This window comes from Xiphias gladius, chromosome 2, assembly GCF_016859285.1.
Source record: "Xiphias gladius isolate SHS-SW01 ecotype Sanya breed wild chromosome 2, ASM1685928v1, whole genome shotgun sequence".
Lineage (NCBI taxonomy): Eukaryota > Metazoa > Chordata > Actinopteri > Istiophoriformes > Xiphiidae > Xiphias > Xiphias gladius.
In genome coordinates, this window is record NC_053401.1 from 10667936 (window position 1) to 10680248 (window position 12313).

A 12313-nucleotide genomic window follows, 5' to 3' on the forward strand; every position below is an offset into this window, starting at 1 on the left:
ACACAACACTCAAACATTAAGCCTACTGTACACAAACGCGCCATATTATTGCAGCTGTCAGATTAAAATCCCATTACGCCAGCTGTGAGGATATTCATGTTTCTACCTGAATTTGAGGATTATGTGACCATGTATAACTTGATCATGACCGGAAAGCAATTGCATAATTTGAAAAAAAAAAACAAAACGCAGCTGTCAAAGTGAAAATGAGACGGTGTCGTCTTATTTCACTGCACATTTTGACATTTGGGAAATGTGAGGTTTACAGCACCGTCGGATCATAACCGGGGAATGCAGGAAAAAGCGTACACACCCTCAGGTGACACAGACGATGGCAGCAATCTAATCAAAAAAAAAAAACCTCCCCCTTCATATGCCAGTGCTGTTTTAAATAATGCAGTGTCTTTCCCATAGATGCCGTGACGGTTGATTCCCACCTTTAGACTCCCATGGACCCCCGCTGGTCCAGGATCGAATCCTCTCTCAGCCTCCTGTAATGTGTCTCTCTTGCTCTACTATTCTCTCAGACCTCCTCATTTCTCTATAAAGAAGGGAAAAAAAACTGTGTAGGAGCGGGAACCTGAAAAATAAATTAAACTGATAATGCAAGCAGAAGAAACTTTCCATCCCACCCACTGAATATTAGATCATAACAACTTACAGTCTTGAATAAATCATTAAACCTCGTCAGACCATATCTATCGCAATTTCATCCTGAATAATTATCTACCTCATATCGGCGCTGAAAAGTAATGTCACACAATTGCAAGCATGTGTCAAATTCTTGTAATATCCAGGGACTGCTAATTCAGGTTTTGATTTCCGACAACAACTTATTTAGGCTTAATTCAGATTCTGTTCAGCGGGAGAGAGTGAGCGACTTATTTTATGGGAAATACAAACAGAAGGTTGACATTTAAACCAAAACCCCCCAGGACTCAACTGGACCCAACAGGCGCAGGGTAATTTGAATTTCTTGCTTAATTGGTCGACGGTAAGTTCAGCTCAGGTAGAGCACTACTGCTGATAAATACCATTATTCGCCATTTTGAACTGGCGAAAATGTCTTGGATCTAATTTGTGAGCGGACAGGAATTTAAAGGCTTTGCACTGAGCTGACTTACAGTTTTTTTGGCTGGTGCTAAAAGATTTAAAAGGGCAGAGTAACTCAGCAGGAAGAGAAGCCTTACAAAGAGCATATGTAACGTACGTGTCCAAAAACCAAATGCATATGTGGATATTTACTATATATTTAATATATAATAAAATGCTGAATGAACATAAAAGTGCAATTTATCGCTGTCCCACGAAAACCACGTAATCTCCAAATGAGTGATTTTGAACTTTTAGCCATGCTTGCAACAGGATGGCAACATTGGTCGGTCCATTGCTTTGGTCCAGACTGAAATATCTTAACAAATATTGAATGGATTGCCATGAAATTTGGCACAGACATTCATGGTTCTGAGGTGATGTATCCTTTTTGTGACCAAACCTTTCCCATTCCCGCCGCAAAGGTCTCAAATTTAATCAACCCTATCGGTCACGTTCACTGTTTGGGTGTGGCGTGCACAGGAACAGATTGGGCCCGTCTCGTTGTCAAGCAACATATCAATAGGCCTGGTCCTTATGAGCAAAATGAGCTATCACACTGATAGCTAGCACAACTGTAGACTCTTAGGCCCTGTTCATACCTTTGCATTAAAATGCATCTTTCGGGATTCGTTCACGAGTGGACAGCTCCAAGCACGGCAGTTCACACCTGGCATTAGAATGCGTCTCTATATGCGTCTCGAGTGACCACTTGTGATCGGATCTCACCTCCCTGCTCTATGTGCAAATAAACACGTACATCGGTGTTGTTGGTTGTTCTTGCACTTTCCCTGCCTCGTCTGCCAGAAATTAAAAGAAGAAGAAATCAAAACAATACAGACTGGGTCTATTTGTCGGCGTGTTCCAGGCAAACTAAATCGCCCAAGATGTTTGACGCACTCGTAGTATGTCTCTATATGGGCCTTTTTGAAATTTTCAGACAGCTTCCACGTTTGAGAACCAACTGAATGAGAACGTACATCCGCTTACGCAGAGGATGTCAGTTCAGTGGGCGGTCCTTCAGTGTGGCCCAGGACACATTCGCCTACACACTACTAAATGAATGTGGCCATATGCGGGCCAGACCGCCTCTGAATGTGGTCTGAGCGATTGGATCTCAGTGCTACCTCAGAGCATCTTGGTTGCGTTCAGGACCTGTACTTACTGTGAGAGGATCAGCCATGACGCAATGTTAATGCCAGGTATGAACAGGGCCTTGGTGCTGTTAAAACAAGGACTGAGTATACCTGTATGGGTTGAGAAAATTCCATTGCATTTCCAAAAAAGGCTCTGTCCAAAAGCTGAAAACAGTGGGGCTTTTCTTAGCTCATGAAAAGCTGAGGTTTTTGGATGACCGATATTTTTAGATGTAGGTGTTTATATCAACAGTGCAAGAGGTGTTGGAGGTCTGATCAGTCAAACAAACACAAGCGTGATACAGTAACTTTTAACAGGTTTCCACGTACAGTAAGCTCTCACCTTGGCTTCATAGGAGAATCGATTCTGCACATTATTGAACACCATTGATGACCTACCTCTGCAAGTTGTTTCACTTGATTTGTGTAATCCTTTCCTCCTGATTTCTGTTTGGAGAACTTTCCAGCTCCAGTTTTGCACAATGACCCCGAGGCAGAGGAATGCAGGAATGAGTTTGAAATTCAGGGCACATGCAGCCAGCATGCAGGTGGAGAAGTGGGTCTGTTCACAACTAAAGATTTGGTCATACTGATTTGTTCAGACTTCCTGTACATTCTGCTCAATTGTCTTACAACCCGTTGTTCAATTAGGTATAGTATCTGTTTATTTTCGTCATTTTAAAAGATTTTTCACAATACAAATCTGTTCGCAAAGATAAACCAGAACCGTAACCACTCTGCAGTGACTAGCCAGCACTGTTTTATTTTTTTCAGTGTGCATATTCTTGATAACGGGCAGGACATTGATGTGAACATGGCAGCTGTCATATCCACAGGAAGCTCACTGTGTGTGTTGGCCAGCGTGTTGAGCACTCACCGCGTGTTTAGTGGCTTCTACTCCTACATGAACCCATCGACCATCACGTAGGAATAAAAAGCCATAAGACACAACAGCAATCTCACAGGAGGGAGGAAAAAGAAGGACGAGGGAGGAAGGAATATTAACAGAGGACTCCTCGTCGCCCGAAAAGGAGGGGTTGTGCTCTCAGCCCGAAGGGTTGAGGAGGAAAAGAGAGACAGCAGAGAGAGTGTGCCCCGTGTGGGCAGGCGAACGGGGATAGCACCATGGAGGAGAAAACGTGGATTTGGGAGAGGAAGAGAACAAGGGAAAAGAGAGAAAAGGAGCTGATTTCACAGTCATTCAAAAAGCAGAGGGAACCCACAGATGATACAAGTATTTACAAAACCATGCTCTCTGTTGACTAACTCTCTGTTTGATTATGAGCTTCTGTGCAGCAGCTGAATATGTATTGCAGGCATTACTAGACTCTGAAATTCCTCTGTGTGTAAACTATTATTTATGCTTGAAGCAAACTGCTTTGATGAACCTAACCAAACTCTATCTGCTCTGTTTCCAAATACACATATTTTCTTAGTCTCACTGACTGCTGCATGTTTTAAAGTGTAGTTTAGCGCAAATGCAAGCTCGTGTTTCTTCAGATGTTACACAAATAAGATTCTATCTCTTAAAACTAGACGTGCTCTTACTAATATCCACTTCATAGTCTCTGTTCACAGCTCTCCTGCAGTAGAAAGCCAGTCACGCCTGTGTGTAAAAGGGGTTACAGTACGAGCGCATGCATGCACCAGTCAGGCACGTCCAGATAAATATGTATGACTCCACCGCGGTAGGTTTCCTGCTTTGTATGCTAATGATCTTATAAAAGTTTAATAATGCAACTGTGGTGCACTGAGGGTGGGGAAGTGGAGGTGGAGGTGGAGAAGGAGGAGGAGGAGGTGGTAGGGGCTGACACATCGAAGAACGGACCTGCAGATCCTCGCAAATCCTCTTCCAGGCCTCATGAGACGAATGCATGAGCAGTGAGGTAACAGATTGCATTTCATTTTACTAATTAGATTTAAGAAGGGCTGGATTTCCATACACTCGGTTTCATGAGTGTAAAGGTTGCGGTTTGATAAAATAGGCCATTATGTTATGTATTCGTCTAGAGATATACGCAGAAAACTTATTATTTGAATGGCCATTACGGTGCGGTTCAAATATTAGTCTACAAAATACGAATATTGTGTAATTAAATGATTTCTATTCAATGAATATTTCCTAGATTTTAGTAGAAAAGAAAAACCGCAGTCAACTAAAGAAATAGACTATGACACCAAAATAGTGTGATCCAGTGACTTAGTGATGGAAAGTAACTACGTACATTCATATAAGTACTGTACTTAAGTGCAGTCTTGAAAAAAGATTTTGCATGAATAAATAAATGATAATCTTAGAAATATGATGCATGATTATGAACTAAACTACCCAAAAGCTTTGAACCAGTTGTTCAAGTTTGCTTCCCCTCAACCAGCTACAACATTAAAGGGCTGCTTACACATAAAAAAACCATGAGTAATTAAAATCTAATAATATATCACAGGGGCCATTTTTATGCAGAGAATACTTTTACTTTTCATACTTTAAATACATTTTGCTGATAGTATATACTTTAAGGGAGTACTTCTAGAGTGTGGTATAACTACTTTTACTTAAGTACTTTCTGCACCACTGTCAAAATTATGATGCATTATTATAGACTGCACTACCCAGTATATAAAGTAGTTTAAATTAACCTTGACCAGCAGTAAATGCATCACTACTCATAATCCAGTAATATATAATCAGAAATGAGTGAGTCTGGATAATGAGCAGTTTTACTTTTGATATTTTAAGTACATTTTGCTGAGAATACTTTTGTACTTTTACTTAAGTAAGATTTCTTTTAATACTTGTAATGGAGTATTTTTATAGTGCAGTATCGCTACTTTTACTTAATCAATGATCTAAATACTCCATCCACCACTGGGTACTTGTACTTAACTTCCATTGAATGCTACCCTACACTTAGCTATAGTACAAGATGTACAGTTATTGAGCAAATTAAGATTTTAGATGTAAAATTTATGATCATCCCACAAAATATGGTGCAGTCTTGTAGATTAACTCAACAGTATTTAAAGGTCCAAAATTAGCTCCACTTCAACCAGCTACAACGTTAAAGTGCTGTCTACATTTGACTTCATCCGTATTAAAAATGTAATACTACATTCAGATATAATAACAAAAATGAGGAATCCTGGATAAAGGATAGTTTTACTTGTGATACTTTAAATACATTTTTCAGATAATACTAATGTACTTTTACTGGAGTAAGATTTTGAAAGCAGGACTTTTACCAAAATATAAAAAATACTCACATGAAACTACTTTTACTTGAGTAAAGGATTTGAATATTTCTTCCATTACTGCAGTGCATGTCTTATTACACTTTAATTTGGTTTTCTAAACTGCAAATTACTGCAATTAGAGGAAACTATTCGCTTGTGTGACTGGTGATTCTTTGACTTGGGCAGGGTCTCGTTAAAGAGGAAAAATATCAGAAAAGATTTGAGTGAAATAGAAGAAAGTTTGATGCACGAGGATTCTGGTTCACATGCGGGATGTGCAGTTATGTTCCTGCCTTTTGTCTGCACTCTCTGTTATCTGACACAACTCCTTGTGTCAGTGTTCAGGCTCCCGGTGTTGCAGGTCCCCGCGTCAACTCCGGAAGGATCCTGCGACAAACACAGAAGAGAGGAGAGAGAAGATGTGAGACGTAAGAATAAGAGTTCAACTTGAAGAGTGGAATCCTTCTTACTCCACTGCGGCTGTTTGCTGTATTTAATGAGTCAGTCTTATGGCTTCCTTATTGAATTAAGCGTCATTATCTTTTGTTTGCTGAGTACCTCCAATAACAAGCATACCCTGGAAGAAATTTCTGAGTGGTGTGTATAGTTTTGTGCTGTCAGTCTTTAAAACAGTTTTCCCCTGTTTCTGAGAAAGCGTGAAGTCTTAAAGAGCTCATACTGTGGTTCTACAGAAACACCACAACTTGCAGCTTCAAACTGCAATTAACCACAAACCAATTACGCCTCTTGTTGAGCAGAAGCTATTTCTTGATGACTTGTGCGGTTTACAAAAAGTTAATTGTGAGCACACTCAGACATTCCTGCACCTGCTAATGTCTCCACTGAGGTAAAAAATTGTTGACAGAAGGTGAATTCAGCATTAAAATTGCGAAGAATACCGGTAAAATACTCTATATATACTGCCTGTAAGAGTATCGTACCTATGCATTTTGGAGAGAGGACCAACCGTCCTCATGGACAAAAAAAAGTTTAGCTTTTAATTTATCATCTAAAAGGGTCTGAAAATTGTTTGGGATAACACTCCACACAATGAGCTGTGACATCTTCATTGAAAAATGATTGATTGGACTGCCAGGGAGAGAGGCTGTTTGACAGACAGATCGCTCAAACAGTCAAGCTGTAAAAGCCCAGTAATATGATGAATGGTCTATTTACCCAACAGATGAGGAGAGACTTGCATAAAGATTAAACGTGTGGTTTTGGACGTGTCCTGGTCACAGAAAAGATAGAAATTTTAATAACATGTCTGCGTTCTCTGTCACGGAGCAAGCTGGAAATGAATTTAAGTAGCAAGGGATTTTCGGCTACGAATAATGCGGCTTGGCTCGTTTATCACCTCGGATTGTCTCATTGCAGTAAAAAAAAAAAAAATAGGTTTATCGATTATGAGGAATGTGCTTAACACCTGGGCGGATTTCCACCTGCACAAATCCCACAAACACAGGCCACCAAGGGTCTGAAAGATCACAAAAAGTGTGGATAGTTGTGATTAATTCCCTCTACTTTTAACTTATTTCTTTGTACACAAAGAAAGTTACGTTATCGTTATATCAAAACCATTATTAGTTAGAAGTTATTCTCCTTCACTGGAGGCCCTTGTGTCTATACTCATGTATCATAAATGGACCATGTAACACTTATAAAATGCACCAACTGTATCTAAGTCAACCCACTAATCACTTAACCAAACAATGTCTCTGAGGATTGAGAGTGTGTGTTGATAGAGTGACCCAATTTTTTGCACATAGCATCTATAATTGATGTGCAATAGATGTAGCAGCCTCAGATCTGATAAGGGCTTGGCTCTGATGGATCTCCAGATAGGCTTTCGTGGGGGGAACAGATGTAGAGTCGTGCATCAGAGAGGGATGGGGTTGCCTGTGATCGTTTCCACCCTGCAGCGAACAAAATAGCCCTCATATATCCCTGTAATCTGCATTAGCGCCGGAGCACAAGCCAGGAGACAGCACAGAGGGGGATGAGTAATGGGGCTGCCGCTGATTTGGCAGGCCTATATTACACCTCAAAACTGAGGCATGCCCAACTGGCGAGAATATGAAATGAGGATGTCACAAATTAACATCATCCCTCCGAATGAAGTATTTATCAGCCCGTACTACGCCCAAAAACAAGGTTTTAACAAGCTATAGGACGTTTTCACCTTTTTAAATGTTTTTCAAGTGGCTTGAGGCTTATTTATCTAAAACAGTAGTGCTCTCAGCGGAGAAAAGAAACTACCTACATTTACACTTTAGTATTATTCTAAAGAACAATTTGAGGTACTTGTACCTTACTTTAGTGTCTAAATTTTTTCTAACTTATGTTTTACATTAAAAATATGATAACCTTATAAAATACAATGCATTGTAGGTGATTAAACCAGCGGTTCCCAACTTTTTGGGTTTGTGACGTTTTACAAAAAAAGTGTCTGGTTTCTGATGTCTTAAAGAATGTACAGACAACAAGTATTCCAAATTAACAACAAAATACATAACACATAGAGGTTTTTTCTGATCTAACGCCGCATATCGTCAAGACGACATTTGTCTGTGCCCTGAATAACCATTACAAATCACTGCTGAAAAATAAATCAGTTTTACGTGACGGCGCCTTGGTTATGGTTTGGTTACGTTTAGGCACAAACACGACGTGGTTAAGTTTAGGGAAACATAGTGGTTTGGGATAAAATGTCTACTTGGTGACAGTAATAAACATGCGGTGAAGACTCATTAACAATTGTGATCAAGCTTAAAAAGGCCATTTTTCTGCAAAACAAGTACTTTTAGCTGACATCACTTCTGTACTAAAGCAGGGTTTTAAGTGTAGGACTTAAACATATAATTGAGTGTTTTTATAGCTTGGTGTTGGTACTTTTACTTTAATAAAGGATCTGGGCTCTTCCACCACCTCCGGCATCTCTTGACTGGCACATTTCCGCTCATTTGCTATTTATGCCCAGAACTCAGTAGGTTTTGGGATGAGTAATGACCCAACATTGTTTTTGGCGTCTCCTGTCTGTAACACGACCAAAAAAACCCGAGCCGGGAGCAACTCTTTGACTGGCGAGAGTACGAGCATGAGCCCAGAGCCAGGGCAAGAAACGAATGTTTCTGTCCAACTGCCACAGTGGAGTGTACAGCCCAAAAAAAAAAAAAAAAAAAAAAATCACAACCAAAGTAAAGTGTATTACACCACAAAGCCAGAGGGGAGAAGCAATTAGTTACATCCACTCTATTTCTCTCTAACTTTTTTACTCCTACTTCTGAATCAGCCTTAACAGAAGAGGAATGAGCAGTGAAGTTATTTTCAACTGCACATTTTTAATTGCATGAATACATTTCGCAAGACAAGAGCTGTAACCCAAATAGCAGAAATCTTTTCATCTCATCTCAAACACGGCTAAATCCTAAGAAGTGAGGATATAAAATGAGAGCATAACAAACACCATCCCCAACACAGCGCCTGGCATTAAACTCTTGTAATGGCTTGTAACAGGATATGCTTACTTGCTATCTGAAATTAAAGCGTAGATATTACATCCCTTGAGGCCAATCAAGTAGTTATGTGTATATTCTGCAGGGACATTAATGTACTCCTACGAACCCTCTGTTGGTGTGCTGGCTGTTTGTTGTTTGTCCATGTGTCTGTGTGTAAAAGTAGTTTAATTTCCTCCCATAATTCATGGCTTCCTGCATTAATAGATGGATTCTGGTGCACTCTTGTTTTCTATTTACAAATAAAAAATCTCATAAAGAAAACACACCGAGTACAGTATCTACACTGTGCTAATGTGGTTATTTTTGCTCCACTTTGAATAGAAATTTGATTATCAGGAAGAGACTGATGGCATGCGGCAAAATAACAAATGTGCCAAAGTTTTACTTCTTCATCAGAGAAAAAACAAAATTATTTAATCAACACCGGTGCCTGAAAACATCAGCATATGGCAGCATTAAATTTACATCGTGGCAGTGATGTGCAGCAGGAGCGTGTCTATACTTTAACCCAACAAATCAGGGGAACAAATCAGCGAAGTGGGAGCGGTAAAAAGCTAAGAATAAGACTGGAAACAAGTCCAAAAAATGAGAGCAGAAGTGCTACCTCAGATAAATAGTCCATGAAGATGAATACGTGCTGAGACCATGTCCATTTAAACCTAATCCTCTATTGTGCCTTTGATGTTTCAAGGACCTTCAGTAGACAACGTGCTTCTGCAGCAGCAAACTCAGTCTTTGCAGGCTGTATTGAGCTTTATATGTACAACATATAGCAGCTACAGGTCCGGATGTCATTAAAAGACCACAGGATTTCCAGTGGGTTATTGTTAAAGTGTGTGTGTGTGTGTGTGAAATTGCCTCTCCAGTAACCTTTATACTCTGACAGATATGCCTCTAAGTTTCTGCCGCTGCTGTTTTTCCACTGCAGGGGTATTAGAAGATTGCTTTTTCCATTTCACATGTCTCTACGATAAAAAGTGCCTGTGGAAGCATTTTGTAAGTGAGTAGAAGATTAACTCCAGGCTCCTTGTTCAAGTGCAACATCTCACTGACCTGCAGAGGTGAAAGGTGCTCTTAACCACAGTGGATATTTGGTGCTTTGTCTCATTTGTTGCACCACTTTGTGAGATGCCCTTTGCTGAGAATATAGAAGGTTAAAGCTGTGTTTGTTAGCAGCTGCATTACTGCTAATTGGGCTGAGCTTTTATTGCTTACTGGATAAATGCATATAATGTTGCACTGAGGTCACTTAGACTAGTTTTCACTTGCTTAAAACAGACTTATTAAGGGCTTTAACACTCATGTAAATCACCAAACTGCCCATAAAACCAAACAGAAGTTAAGTGGAAAAATCAGGTGAATAAAAGCCCCACAAGATAAAAGGGTAAGAATGCCATGTAAAAAATACTATTAAAAAGGTGGACAGACTTGCTATAAAGGTATATTTGAGATTTAACCCCTTAACAAAAAAGTCCCTTTTTGTGCACAAGCCAGAAAATTAGCCAAAATATAATGGTTCCAGTTCTTGAACCCCTTTTGATTACAGCTGTTTTCCTGGTCTCTTCTAAAAGGTAACTCTTTGGAGCGGACTATCAAAAAAGTCAGAATTACTCCAAGTGGTACTGAACCAAAAAAATATAGAGGCACAAAAGTGTCACAAGGTATTGTGCTTTCAAATGAAGTTTAACTGTACCACTTGTAACTCTACCGGCTAACTTTCTGTATGATGGCCTTACCATTGTCTCATGTAATGTAATATAATTTTATGGTGTCATGTTTAAACTGCTTGGGGCATTTTTTGCTTAGTTTTTTTTTGTTTTGTTTGCTTATCATTTCCTACTCTGCATATTGGTTGCCTTCCTCTTTTTTAGTTCTTTATCCTCTGCTCATCTGCTTCATGTTTCACCTGCTTTCTCCTGTTAGCCTTTTACACATTATTTGTTTCATTGTTTTTTGAAACCTCAACTCTGCGTAACTTCCCTCAGTACTGCATTACACAGAGTTTATATGGTATAGATCATATGAGGTATTCTTCCTTGACCAAAGTGCTACACCAGCTGGAGCTCATGTTCAGGTCACTGCAAAGGATAAAGTCTCACTTTTTTGTCGCCATTGCTATGTACATTACTGTACAGAAAGGATGTTTATGTAGGGCAACTAAATGAAGAAATTATTAATAGTCTAAAAAACAAAACCATCCTCACAAGTATGCAACAAATCACCCTTATCTACTCCGTCCTTTCTCTTCCTCTTTCCCTCTCCCTCTCCCTCCCCGTTTTCATTACTCATTGAAGGTTTTCTCACTCCCATTGACTCCAAAGTGCGAACATTTTCATGAAGGCAATAAAACGCTCATCAGCAAAGGCCTGAAATGATTTTTTAATATGACGACATTTTAATGAGGACTGAAGGAGACGGCTGGTTTGGCTGATGGCAGCGTCTCTTTATCAATGAGTGGCAGGGAAGAACTAATGGCACTAAAACAGACAGGCTGCCTCGTCCCGCTCTCTCTCTGTCTCTGTATCTATGTCTCTCCCTCACACATCACATTCTTTATATTCCTTAGTTGGAGGAACTAAATTAAATTTTGCCAGCCCTCAAGTTTTACAAAGATACAAAACCATTTTTTATCCTGCGGGCTGCTTGTTACTTTATCGGGGATGCCGTACAAGGCCGTATTTGACCTTTTCGGACAGTTACACACAGAAACACACACTCCAGAGTCCCTTCTCTCTGTCCTTTCTCTATCTCCCTCTCCGTCCAAGTGCTTACATGATTTGTCAGTGATTGGAATTTAATCTCTGGACTTAACAGTTTAGCTGCTTGAGAAAACCTGTCAGATGTGAGTGCTGAGATTGAGTGCGCTGCCAAAAGGTTGTGTTATTGGAGTGGAGGGGTTATGATGAAATTAAAGATAGAGCCAGACAGGGTTCAGTGATTGAAATACACAAGGAATGAGACTTCCACATCTACTAGCCAAAGAAAAAAAAAATGCCTTCTGTATAATATACATCAATCTTCAGAGTTTATAAAGCTGCTTTTCATGTTCAAAGGAAATTACACACCCTTTACGTAATAAAGCTGAGACATGTTGTAAATTAATGTCACAAAAGGTGAAAGTATATATGCGACTGTCAAGATGTTCTAAATTATTGTCAGAATGTGTTTTGAATGCGAGTTTCAATTGAAGCCTTAAACCTAATGAGTTGTCAAGCAAAAGAACAAGTCAGTACTTTGAAATTGTAGTCAAGTTATGATAAGCAGCAAATGAATCAGAATAATGTCACTCACTAAGATGCTTTACTCGTTAAAAGCTGTTATATAATGGTATGGCAA

General features: G+C 39.6%; 1 long non-coding RNA gene across 1 annotated transcript in view; it reads right to left on the reverse strand.

The window, feature by feature from the left end:
* Positions 1–5623: 5623 nt before the first annotated feature.
* Positions 5624–12313, reverse strand: part of LOC120803469 — a 47962-nt gene continuing 41272 nt past the window's right edge. The window contains exon 3 of the long non-coding RNA XR_005709343.1: positions 5624–5846. This is a non-coding gene — a long non-coding RNA (uncharacterized LOC120803469). The remainder of the gene's footprint in view (positions 5847–12313) is intronic.